Consider the following 13,166-nt stretch of genomic DNA (forward strand, 5'->3'; position numbering starts at 1 on the left):
TTTCCCACGAGGCTTTCCCACGAGGCTTTCCCACAGGGCTGTCCCACGTGCACACGTGGTGGGAGTCGATCCTCGGCTTGAACGTCAAGGCCCTGCAGGGAAAACAGTTTCCTCTGGAATGGACTGACACATCTGGGGGACTCTTGGAATGGTGGCACGACCCTGGAGTTCCTCTCGCCTTTCCTGTGGAGAGCGCCTCCTCTTGAGATGCGACGGGAACGCCGGGAATTCTTTCCCTACGAAACTGGGAAAGGATCCCTCATCTCGAGCTAGGAGGCGGAAACGGGGCTCCCCTGGATGTGTGCGGGACCCCACGTGCTTCCTCTCGAGTGGAGACGGGTATGTCGGGGAACTTCTTGAGTTGCAGCAAGGGTGTGAAGGACCCTTTGGAAGTTCCAGTGGTTAGATGTGATTGGCCTCGAGAAGCCTCAGCGGAAATGGGCCTCATCTCGCCTGGAGGGCAAAACCTCCTGGATTTTCTCGAGTTGCGGCAGGTGCTCTCGACTTACGATGGGGACCTCAGGGACCCGTTCTGGTGGCCTCCGGAAAGGCCAGTCCCCATGCGAGTTTCTCGGGGGCGTCTCGGGACTCCTCTCCCGTCCATGCCGGGGCCTAAGACCTTGTGTGGAGTCGGGGCTGGAACCTGAGGATTCCTCTCCAGTGCTGACATGGATCTTGGGGTACTTCTGGAGTCTCCCCAGGGGAGTCAGTCCTCGTCTCGAATGCGGGCATGCACTTGCGCTTTCCTCCAGAGCGGTAGCAGCAGTGTCACGCAGTCCGCCGCGTGAATCAAAGGATCTATGGTTTTCCCTCGAGTCTTTCCCACGAGGCTTTCCCACGAGGCTTTCCCACAGGGCTGTCCCACGTGCACACGTGGTGGGAGTCGATCCTCGGCTTGAACGTCAAGGCAGTGCAGGGAAAACAGGTTCCTCTGGAATGGACTGACACATCTGGGGGACTCTTGGAATGGTGTCACGACCCTGGAGTTCCTCTCGCCTTTCCTGTGGAGAGCGCCTCCTCTTGAGATGCGACGGGAACGCCGGGAATTCTTTCCCTAAGAAACAGGGAAAGGATCCCTCATCTCGAGCTAGGAGGCGGAAACGGGGCTCCCCTGCATGTGTGCGGGACACCACGTGCTTCCTCTCGAGTGGAGACGGGTATGTCGGGGAACTTCTTGAGTTGCAGCAAGCGTGTGAAGGACCCTTTGGAAGTTCCAGTGGTTAGATGTGATTGGCCTCGAGAAGCCTCAGCGGAAATGGGCCTCATCTCGCCTGGAGGGCAAAACCTCCTGGATTTTCTCGAGTTGCGGCAGGTGCTCTCGACTTACGACGGGGACCTAAGGGACCCGCTCTGGTGGCCTCAGGAAAGGCCAGTCCCCATGCGAGTTCCTCGGGGGCCTCTCGGGATTCCTCTCCCGTCGATGCCGGGACCTAAAACCTTGTGTGGAGTCGGGGCCGGAACCTGAGGATTCCTCTCCAGTGCTGACATGGATCTTGGGGTACTTCTGGAGTCTCCCCAGGGAAGTCAGTCCTCGTCTCGAATGCGGGCATGCACTTGCGCTTTCCTCCAGAGCGGTAGCAGCAGTGTCACGCTGTCCGCCCCGTGGATCAAAGGATCTATGGTTTTCCCTCGAGTCTTTCCCACGAGGCTTTCCCACGAGGCTTTCCCACAGGGCTGTCCCACGTGCACACGTGGTGGGAGTGGATCCTCGGCTTGAACGTCAAGGCAGTGCATGGAAAACAGGTTCCTCTGGAATGGACTGACACATCTGGGGGACTCTTGGAATGGTGGCACGACCCTGGAGTTCCTCTCGCCTTTCCTGTGGAGAGCGCCTCCTCTTGAGATGCGACGGGAACGCCGGGAATTCTATCCCTTCGAAACAGGGAAAGGATCCCTCATCTCGAGCTAGGAGGCGGAAACGGGGCTCCCCTGGATGTGTGCGGGACACCACGTGCTTCCTCACGAGCGGAGACGGGTATGTCGGGGAACTTCTTGAGTTGCAGCAAGGGTGTGAAGGACCCTTTGGAATTTCCAGTGGTTAGATGTGATTGGCCTCGAGAAGCCTCAGCGGAAATGGGCCTCATCTCGCCTGGAGGGCAAAACCTCCTGGATTTTCTCGAGTTGCGGCAGGTGCTCTCGACTTACGACGGGGACCTCAGGGACCCGCTCTGGTGGCGTCAGGAAAGGCCAGTCCCCATGCGAGTTCCTCGGGGGCCTCTCGGGATTCCTCTCCCGTCGATGCCGGGGCCTAAGACCTTGTGTGGAGTCGGGGCCGGAACCTGAGGATTCCTCTCCAGTGCTGACATGGATCTTGGGGTACTTCTGGGGTCTCCCCAGGGGAGTCAGTCCTCGTCTCGAATGCGGGCATGCACTTGCGCTTTCCTCCAGAGCGGTAGCAGCAGTGTCACGCAGTCCGCCGCGTGGATCAAAGGATCTATGGTTTTCCCTCGAGTCTTTCCCACGAGGCTTTCCCACGAGGCTTTCCCACAGGGCTGTCCCACGTGCACACGTGGTGGGAGTCGATCCTCGGCTTGAACGTCAAGGCAGTGCAGGGAAAACAGGTTCCTCTGGAATGGACTGACCCATCTGGGGGACTCTTGGAATGGTGGCACGACCCTGGAGTTCCTCTCGCCTTTCCTGTGGAGAGCGCCTCCTCTTGAGATGCGACGGGAACGCCAGGAATTCTTTCCCTACGAAACAGGGAAAGGATCCCTCATCTCGAGCTAGGAGGCGGGAACGGGGCTCCCCTGGATGTGTGAGGGACCCCACGTGCTTCCTCTCGAGTGGAGACGTGTATGTCGGGGAACTTCTTGAGTTGCAGCAAGGGTGTGAATGACCCTTTGGAAGTTCCAGTGGTTAGACGTGATTAGCCTCGAGAAGCCTCAGCGGAAATGGGCCTCATCTCGCCTGGAGGGCAAAACCTCCTGGATTTTCTCGAGTTGCGGCAGGTGCTCTCGACTTACGACGGGGACCTCAGGGACCCGCTCTGGTGGCCTCAGGAATGGCCAGTCCCCATGCGAGTTCCTCGGGGGCCTCTCGGGATTCCTCTCCCGTCGATGCCGGGGCCTAAGACCTTGTGTGGAGTCGGGGCCGGAACCTGAGGATTCCTCTCCAGTGCTGACATGGATCTTGGGGTACTTCTGGAGTCTCCCCAGGGGAGTCAGTCCTCGTCTCGAATGCGGGCATGCACTTGCGCTTTCCTCCAGAGCGGTAGCAGCAGTGTCACGCAGTCCGCCGCGTGGATCAAAGGATCTATGGTTTTCCCTCGAGTCTTTCCCACGAGGCTTTCCCACGAGGCTTTCCCACAGGGCTGTCCCACGTGCACACGTGGTGGGAGTGGATCCTCGGCTTGAACGTCAAGGCAGTGCAGGGAAAACAGGTTCCTCTGGAATGGACTGACACATCTGGGGGACTCCTGGAATGGTGGCACGACCCTGGAGTTCCTCTCGCCTTTCCTGTGGAGAGCGCCTCCTCTTGAGATGCGACGGGAACGCCGGGAATTCTTTCCCTACGAAACAGGGAAAGGATCCCTCATCTCGAGCTGGGAGTCGGAAACGGGGCTCCCCTGGATGTGTGCGGGACACCACGTGCTTCCTCTCGAGTGGAGACGGGTATGTCGGGGAACTTCTTGAGTTGCAGCAAGGGTGTGAAGGACCCTTTGGAAGTTCCAGTGGTTAGACGTGATTGGCCTCGAGAAGCCTCAGCGGAAATGGGCCTCATCTCGCCTGGAGGGCAAAACCTCCTGGATTTTCTCGAGTTGCGGCAGGTGCTCTCGACTTACGAAGGGGACCTCAGGGAACCGCTCTGCTGGCCTCAGGAAAGGCCAGTCCCCATGCGAGTTCCTCGGGGGCCTCTCGGGATTCCTCTCCTTCGATGCCGGGGCCTAAGACCTTGTGTGGAGTCGGAGCCGGAACCTGAGGATTCCTCTCCAGTGCTGACATGGATCTTGGGGTACTTCTGGAGTCTCCCCATGGGAGTCAGTCCTCGTCTCGAATGCGGGCATGCACTTGCGCTTTCCTCCAGAGCGGTAGCAGCAGTGTCACGCAGTCCGCCGCGTGGATCAAAGGATCTATGGTTTTCCCTCGAGTCTTTCCCACGAGGCTTTCCCACGAGGCTTTCCCACAGGGCTGTCCCACGTGCACACGTGGTGGGAGTGGATCCTCGGCTTGAACGTCAAGGCAGTGCAGGGAAAACAGGTTCCTCTGGAATGGACTGACACATCTGGGGGACTCTTGGAATGGTGGCACGACCCTGGAGTTCCTCTCGCCTTTCCTGTGGAGAGCGCCTCCTCTTGAGATGCGACGGGAACGCCGGGAATTCTTTCCCTACGAAACAGGGAAAGGATCCCTCATCTCGAGCTGGGAGTCGGAAACGGGGCTCCCCTGGATGTGTGCGGGACACCACGTGCTTCCTCTCGAGTGGAGACGGGTATGTCGGGGAACTTCTTGAGTTGCAGCAAGGGTGTGAAGGACCCTTTGGAAGTTCCAGTGGTTAGACGTGATTGGCCTCGAGAAGCCTCAGCGGAAATGGGCCTCATCTCGCCTGGAGGGCAAAACCTCCTGGATTTTCTCGAGTTGCGGCAGGTGCTCTCGACTTACGAAGGGGACCTCAGGGAACCGCTCTGCTGGCCTCAGGAAAGGCCAGTCCCCATGCGAGTTCCTCGGGGGCCTCTCGGGATTCCTCTCCCGACGAGGCCGGGGCCTAAGACCTTGTGTGGAGTTGGGGCCGGAACCTGAGGATTCCTCTCCAGTGCTGACATGGATCTTGGGGTACTTCTGGAGTCTCCCCAGGGGAGTCAGTCCTCGTCTCGAATGCGGGCATGCACTTGCGCTTTCCTCCAGAGCGGTAGCAGCAGTGACACGCAGTCCGCCGCGTGGATCAAAGGATCTATGGTTTTTCCTCGAGTCTTTCCCACGAGGCTTTCCTACGAGGCTTTCCCACAGGACTCTCCCACGTGCACAGGTGGTGGGAGTCGATCCTCGGCTTGAACGTCAAGGCAGTGCAGGGAAAACAGGTTCCTCTGGAATGGACTGACACATCTGGGGGACTCTTGGAATGGTGGCACGACCCTGGAGTTCCTCTCGCCTTTCCTGTGGAGAGCGCCTCCTCTTGAGATGCGACGGGAACGCCGGGAATTCTTTTCCTACGAAACAGGGAAAGGATCACTCATCTCGAGCTAGGAGGCGGAAACGGGGCTCCCCTGGATGTGTGCGGGACACCACGTGCTTCCTCTCGAGTGGAGACGGGTATGTCGGGGAACTTCTTGAGTTGCAGCAAGGGTGTGAAGGACCCTTTGGAAGTTCCAGTGGTTAGATGTGATTGGCCTCGAGAAGCCTCAGCGGAAATGGGCCTCATCTCGCCTGGAGGGCAAAACCTCCTGGATTTTCTCGAGTTGCGGCACGTGCTCTCGACTTACGACGGGGACCTCAGGGACCCGCTCTGGTGGCCTCAGGGAAGGCCAGTCCCCATGAGAGTTCCTCGGGGGCCTCTCGGGATTCCTCTCCCGTCGATGCCGGGGCCTAAGACCTTGTGTGGAGTCGGGGCCGGAACCTGAGGATTCCTCTCCAGTGCTGACATGGATCTTGGGGTACTTCTGGAGTCTCCCCAGGGGAGTCAGTCCTCGTCTCGAATGCGGGCATGCACTTGCGCTTTCCTCCAGAGCGGTAGCAGCAGTGTCACGCAGTCCGCCGCGTGGATCAAAGGATCTATGCTTTTCCCTCGAGTCTTTCCCACGAGGCTTTCCCACGAGGCTTTCCCACAGGGCTGTCCCACGAGCACACGTGGTGGGAGTCGATCCTCGGCTTGAACGTCAAGGCAGTGCAGGGAAAACAGGTTCCTCTGGAATGGACTGACACATCTGGGGGACTCTTGGTATGGTGGCACGACCCTGGAGTTCCTCTCGCCTTTCCTGTGGAGAGCGCCTCCTCTTGAGTTGCGACGGGAACGCCGGGAATTCTTTCCCTACGAAACAGGGAGAGGATCCCTCATCTCGAGCTAGGAGGCGGAAACGTGGCTCCCCTGGATGTGTGCGGGACCCCACGTGCTTCCTCTCGAGTGGAGACGGGTATGTCGGGGAACTTCTTGAGTTGCAGCAAGGGTGTGAAGGACCCTTTGGAAGTTCCAGTGGTTACACGTGATTAGCCTCGAGAAGCCTCAGCGGAAATGGGCCTCATCTCGCCTGGAGGGCAAAACCTCCTGGATTTTCTCGAGTTGCGGCAGGTGCTCTCGACTTACGACGGGGACCTCAGGGACCCGCTCTGGTGGCCTCAGGAAAGGCCAGTCCCCATGCGAGTTCCTCGGGGGCCTCTCGGGATTCCTCTCCCGTCGATGCCGGGGCCTAAGACCTTGTGTGGAGTCGGGGCCGGAACCTGAGGATTCCTCTCCAGTGCTGACATGGATCTTGGGGTACTACTGGAGTCTCCCCAGGGGAGTCAGTCCTCGTCTCGAATGCGGGCATGCACTTGCGCTTTCCTCCAGAGCGGTAGCAGCAGTGTCACGCAGTCCGCCGCGTGGATCAAAGGATCTATGGTTTTCCCTCGAGTCTTTCCCACGAGGCTTTCCCACGAGGCTTTCCCACAGGGCTGTCCCACGTGCACACGTGGTGGGAGTCGATCCTCGGCTTGAACGTCAAGGCAGTGCAGGGAAAACAGGTTCCTCTGGAATGGTCTGACACATCTGGGGGACTCTTGGAATGGTGGCACGACCCTGGAGTTCCTCTCGCCTTTCCTGTGGAGAGCGCCTCCTCTTGAGATGCGACGGGAACGCCGGGAATTCTTTCCCTACGAAACAGGGAAAGGATCCCTCATCTCGAGCTAGGAGGCGGAAACGGGGCTCCGCTGGATGTGTGCGAGACCCCACGTGCTTCCTCTCGAGTGGAGACGGGTATGTCGGGGAACTTCTTGAGTTGCAACAAGGGTGTGAAGGACCCTTTGGAAGTTCCAGTGGTTAGACGTGATTAGCCTCGAGAAGCCTCAGCGGAAATGGGCCTCATCTCGCCTTGAGGGCAAAACCTCCTGAATTTTCTCGAGTTGCGGCAGGTGCTCTCGACTTACGACGGGGACCTCAGGGACCCGCTCTGGTGGCCTCAGGAAAGGCCAGTCCCCATGCGAGTTCCTCGGGGGCCTCTCGGGATTCCTCTCCCGTCGATGCCGGGGCCTAAGACCTTGTGTGGAGTCGGGGCCGGAACCTGAGGATTCCTCTCCAGTGCTGACATGGATCTTGGGGTACTTCTGGAGTCTCCCCAGGGGAGTCAGTCCTCGTCTCGAATGCGGGCATGCACTTGCGCTTTCCTCCAGAGCGGTAGCAGCAGTGTCACGCAGTCCGCCGCGTGGATCAAAGGATCTATGGTTTTCCCTCGAGTCTTTCCCACGAGGCTTTCCCACGAGGCTTTCCCACAGGGCTGTCCCACGTGCACACGTGGTGGGAGTGGATCCTCGGCTTGAACGTCAAGGCAGTGCAGGGAAAACAGGTTCCTCTGGAATGGACTGACCCATCTGGGCGTCTCTTGGAATGGTGGCACGACCCTGGAGTTCCTCTCGCCTCTCCTGTGGAGAGCGCCTCCTCTTGAGATGCGACGGGAACGCCGGGAATTCTTTCCCTAAGAAACATGGAAAGGATCCCTCATCTCGAACTAGGAGGCGGAAACGGGGCTCCCCTGGATGTGTGCGGGACCCCACGTGCTTCCTCTCGAGTGGAGACGGGTATGTCGGGGAACTTCTTGAGTTGCAGCAAGGGTGTGAAGGACCCTTTGGAAGTTCCAGTGGTTAGATGTGATTCGCCGCGAGAAGCCTCAGCGGAAATGGGCCTCATCTCGCCTGGAGGGCAAAACCTCCTGGATTTTCTCGAGTTGCGGCAGGTGCTCTCGACTTACGACGGGGACCTCAGGGACCCGCTCTGGTGGCCTCAGGAAAGGCCAGTCCCCATGCGAGTTCCTCGGGGGCCTCTCGGGATTCCTCTCCCGTCGTTGCCGGGGCCTAAGTCCTTGTGTGGAGTCGGGGCCGGAACCTGAGGATTCCTCTCCAGTGCTTACATGGATCTTGGGGTACTTCTGGAGTCTCCCCAGGGGAGTCAGTCCTCGTCTCGAATGCGGGCATGCACTTGCGCTTTCCTCCAGAGCGGTAGCAGCAGTGTCACGCAGTCCGCCGCGTGGATCAAAGGATCTATGGTTTTCCCTCGAGTCTTTCCCACGAGGCTTTCCCACGAGGCTTTCCCACAGGGCTGTCCCACGTGCACACGTGGTGGGAGTCGATCCTCGGCTTGAACGTCAAGGCAGTGCAGGGAAAACAGGTTCCTCTGGAATGGACTGACACATCTGGGGGACTCTTGGAATGGTGGCACGACCCTGGAGTTCCTCTCGCCTTTCCTGTGGAGAGCGCCTCCTCTTGAGATGCGACGGGAACGCCGGGAATTCTTTCCTACGAAACAGGGAAAGGATCCCTGATCTCGAGCTAGGAGGCGGAAACGGGTCTCCCCTGGATGTGTGCGGGACCCCACGTGCTTCCTCTCGAGTGGAGACGGGTATGTCGGGGAACTTCTTGAGTTGCAACAAGGGTGTGAAGGACCCTTTGGAAGTTCCAGTGGTTAGACGTGATTAGCCTCGAGAAGCCTCAGCGGAAATGGGCCTCATCTCGCCTGGAGGGCAAAACCTCCTGGATTTTCTCGAGTTGCGGCAGGTGCTCTCGACTTACGACGGGGACCTCAGGGACCCGCTCTGGTGGCCTCAGGAAAAGCCAGTCCCCATGCGAGTTCCTCGGGGGCCTCTTGGGATTCCTCTCCCGTCGATGCCGGGGCCTAAGACCTTGTGTGGAGTCGGGGCCGGAACCTGAGGATTCCTCTCCAGTGCTGACATGGATCTTGGGGTACTTCTGGAGTCTCCCCAGGGGAGTCAGTCCTCGTCTCGAATGCGGGCATGCACTTGCGCTTTCCTCCAGAGCGGTAGCAGCAGTGTCACGCAGTCCGCCGCGTGGATCAAAGGATCTATGGTTTTCCCTCGAGTCTTTCCCACGAGGCTTTCCCACGAGGCTTTCCCACAGGGCTGTCCCACGTTCACAGGTGGTGGGAGTCGATCCTCGGCTTGAACGTCAAGGCAGTGCAGGGAAAACAGGTTCCTCTGGAATGGACTGACCCATCTGGGCGTCTCTTGGAATGGTGGCACGACCCTGGAGTTCCTCTCGCCTTTCCTGTGGAGAGTGCCTCCTCTTGAGATGCGACGGGAACGCCGGGAATTCTTTCCCTACGAAACAGGGAAAGGATCCCTCATCTCGAGCTAGGAGGCGGAAACGGGGCTTCCCTGGATGTGTGCGGGACCCCACGTGCTTCCTCTCGAGTGGAGACGGGTATGTAGGGGAACTTCTTGAGTTGCAGCAAGGGTGTGAAGGACCCTTTGGAAGTTCCAGTGGTTAGATGTGATTAGCCTCGAGAAGCCTCAGCGGAAATGGGCCTCATCTCGCCTGGAGGGCAAAACCTCCTGGATTTTCTCGAGTTGCGGCATGTGCTCTCGACTTACGACGGGGACCTCAGTGACCCGCTCTGGTGACCTCAGGAAAGGCCAGTCCCCATGCGAGTTCCTCGGGGGCCTCTCGGGATTCATCTCCCATTGATGCCGGGGCCTAAGACCTTGTGTGGAGTCGGGGCCGGAACCTGAGGATTCCTCTCCAGTGCTGACATGGATCATGGGGTACTTCTGGAGTCTCCCCAGGGGAGTCAGTCCTCGTTTCGAATGCGGGCATGTACTTGCGCTTTCCTCCAGAGCGGTAGCAGCAGTGTCACGCAGTCCGCCGCGTGGATCAAAGGATCTATGGTTTTCCTTCGGGTCTTTCCCACGAGGCTTTCCCACGAGGCTTTCCCACAGGGCTGTCCCACGTGCACACGTGGTGGGAGTGGATCTTCGGCTTGAACGTCAAGGCAGTGCAGGGAAAACAGGTTCCTCTGGAATGGACTGACACATCTGGGGGACTCTTGGAATGGTGGCACGACCCTGGAGTTCCTCTCGCCTTTCCTGTGGAGAGCGCCTCCTCTTGAGATGCGACGGGAACCCCGGGAATTCTTTCCCTACGAAACAGGGAAAGGATCCCTCATCTCGAGCTAGGAGGCGGAAACGGGGCTCCCCTGGATGTGTGCGGGATACCACGTGCTTCCTATCGAGTGGAGACGGGTATGTCGGGGAACTTCTTGAGTAGCAGCAAGGGTGTGAAGGACCCTTTGGAAGTTCCAGTGGTTAGATGTGATTGGCCTCGAGAAGCCTGAGCGGAAATGTGCCTCATCTCGCCTGGAGGGCAAAACCTCCTGGATTTTCTCGAGTTACGGCAGGTGCTCTCGACTTACGACGGGGACCTCAGGGACCCGCTCTGGTGGCCTCAGGAAAGGCCAGTCCCCATGCGAGTTCCTCGTGGGCCTCTCGGGATTCCTCTCCCGTCGATGCCAGGGCCTAAGACCTTGTGTGGAGTCGGGGCCGGAACCTGAGGATTCCTCTCCAGTGCTGACATGGATCTTGGGGTACTTCTGGAGTCTCCCAAGGGGAGTCAGTCCTCGTCTCGAATGCGGGCATGCACTTGCGCTTTCCTCCAGAGCGGTAGCAGCAGTGTCACGCAGTCCGCCGCGTGGATCAAAGGATCTATGGTTTTCCCTCGAGTCTTTCCCACGAGGCTTTCCCACGAGGCTTTCCCACAGGGCTGTCCCACGTGCACAGGTGGTGGGAGTCGATACTCGGCTTGAACGTCAAGGCAGTGCAGGGAAAACAGGTTCCTCTCTAATGGACTGACACATCTCGGCGTCTCTTGGAATGGTGGCACGACCCTGGAGTTCCTCTCGCCTCTCCTGTGGAGAGCCCCTCCTCTTGAGATGCGACGGGAACGCCGGGAATTCTTTCCTAAGAAACAGGGAAAGGATCCCTAATCTCGAGCTAGGAGGCGGAAACGGGGCTCCCCTGGATGTGTGCGGGACCCCACGTGTTTCCTCTCGAGTGGAAATGGGTATGTCGGGGAACTTCTTGAGTTGCAGCAAGGGTGTGAAGGACCCTTTGGAAGTTCCAGTGGTTAGATGTGATTGGCCTCGAGAAGCCTCAGCGGAAATGGGCCTCATCTCGCCTGGAGGGCAAAACCTCCTGGATTTTCTCGAGTTACGGCAGGTGCTCTCGACTTACGACCGGGACCTCAGGGACCCGCTCTGGTGGCCTCAGGAAAGGCCAGTCCCCATGCAGGTTCCTCGGGGGCCTCTCGGCATTCCTCTCCCGTCGATGCCGGGGCCTAAGACCTTGTGTGGAGTAGGGGCCAGAACCTGAGGATTCCTCTCCAGTGCTGACATGGATCTTGGGGTACTTCTGGAGTCTCCCCAGGGGAGTCAGTCCTCGTATCGAATGCGGGCATGCACTTGCGCTTTCCTCCAGAGCGGTAGCAGCAGTGTCACGCAGTCCACCGCGTGGATCAAAGGATCTATGGTTTTCCCTCGAGTCTTTCCCACGAGGCTTTCCCACGAGGCTTTCCCACAGGGCTGTCCCACGTGCACACGTGGTGGGAGTCGATCCTCGGCTTGAACGTCAAGGCAGTGCAGGGAAAACAGGTTCCTCTGGAATGGACTGACACATCTGGGGGACTCTAGGAATGGTGGCACGACCCTGGAGTTCCTCTCGCCTTTCCTGTGGAGAGCGCCTCCTCTTGAGATGCGACGGGAACGCCGGGAATTCTTTCCTTACGAAACAGGGAAAGGATCCCTCATCTCGAGCTAGGAGGCGGAAACGGGGCTCCCCTGGATGTGTGCGGGACCCCACGTGCTTCCTCTCGAGTGGAGACGGGTATGTCGGGGAACTTCTTGAGTTGCAGCAAGGGTGTGAAGGACCCTTTGGAAGTTCCAGTGGTTTGACGTGATTAGCCTCGAGAAGCCTCAGCGGAAATGGGCCTCATCTCGCCTGGAGGGCAAAACTTCCTGGATTTTCTCGAGTTGCGGCAGGTGCTCTCGACTTACGACGGGGACCTCAGGGACCCGCTCTGGTGGCCTCAGGAAAGGCCAGTCCCCATGCGAGTTCCTCGGGGGCCTCTCGGGATTCCTCTCCCGTCGTTGCCGGGGCCTAAGACCTTGTGTGGAGTCGGGGCCGGAACCTGAGGATTCCTCTCCAGTGCTGACATGGATCTTGGGGTACTTCTGGAGTCTCCCCAGGGGAGTCAGTCCTCGTCTCGAATGCGGGCATGCACTTGCGCTTTCCTCCAGAGCGGTAGCAGCAGTGTCACGCAGTCCGCCGCGTGGATCAAAGGATCTATGGTTTTCCCTCGAGTCTTTCCCACGAGGCTTTCCCACGAGGCTTTCCCACAGGGCTGTCCCACGTGCACACGTGGTGGGAGTCGATCCTCGGCTTGAACGTCAAGGCAGTGCAGGGAAAACAGGTTCCTCTGGAATGGACTGACACATCTGGGGGACTCTTGGAATGGTGGCACGACCCTGGAGTTCCTCTCGCCTTTCCTGTGGAGAGCGCCTCCTCTTGAGATGCGACGGGAACGCCGGGAATTCTTTCCTACGAAACAGGGAAAGGATCCCTCATCTCGAGCTAGGAGGCGGAAACGGGGCTCCCCTGGATGTGTGCGGGACCCCACGTGCTTCCTCTCGAGTGGAGACGGGTATGTCGGGGAACTTCTTGAGTTGCAACAAGGGTGTGAAGGACCCTTTGGAAGTTCCAGTGGTTAGACGTGATTAGCCTCGAGAAGCCTCAGCGGAAATGGGCCTCATCTCGCCTGGAGGGCAAAACCTCCTGGATTTTCTCGAGTTGCGGCAGGTGCTCTCGACTTACGACGGGGACCTCAGGGACCCGCTCTGGTGGCCTCAGGAAAAGCCAGTCCCCATGCGAGTTCCTCGGGGGCCTCTCGGGATTCCTCTCCCGTCGATGCCGGGGCCTAAGACCTTGTGTGGAGTCGGGGCCGGAACCTGAGGATTCCTCTCCAGTGCTGACATGGATCTTGGGGTACTTCTGGAGTCTCCCCAGGGGAGTCAGTCCTCGTCTCGAATGCGGGCATGTACTTGCGCTTTCCTCCAGAGCGGTAGCAGCAGTGTCACGCAGTCCGCCGCGTGGATCAAAGGATCTATGGTTTTCCTTCGAGTCTTTCCCACGAGGCTTTCCCACGAGGCTTTCCCACAGGGCTGTCCCACGTGCACACGTGGTGGGAGTGGATCCTCGGCTTGAA

Source organism: Ovis canadensis, chromosome 24, assembly GCF_042477335.2.
Source record: "Ovis canadensis isolate MfBH-ARS-UI-01 breed Bighorn chromosome 24, ARS-UI_OviCan_v2, whole genome shotgun sequence".
In the NCBI taxonomy this organism is placed as follows: domain Eukaryota; kingdom Metazoa; phylum Chordata; class Mammalia; order Artiodactyla; family Bovidae; genus Ovis; species Ovis canadensis.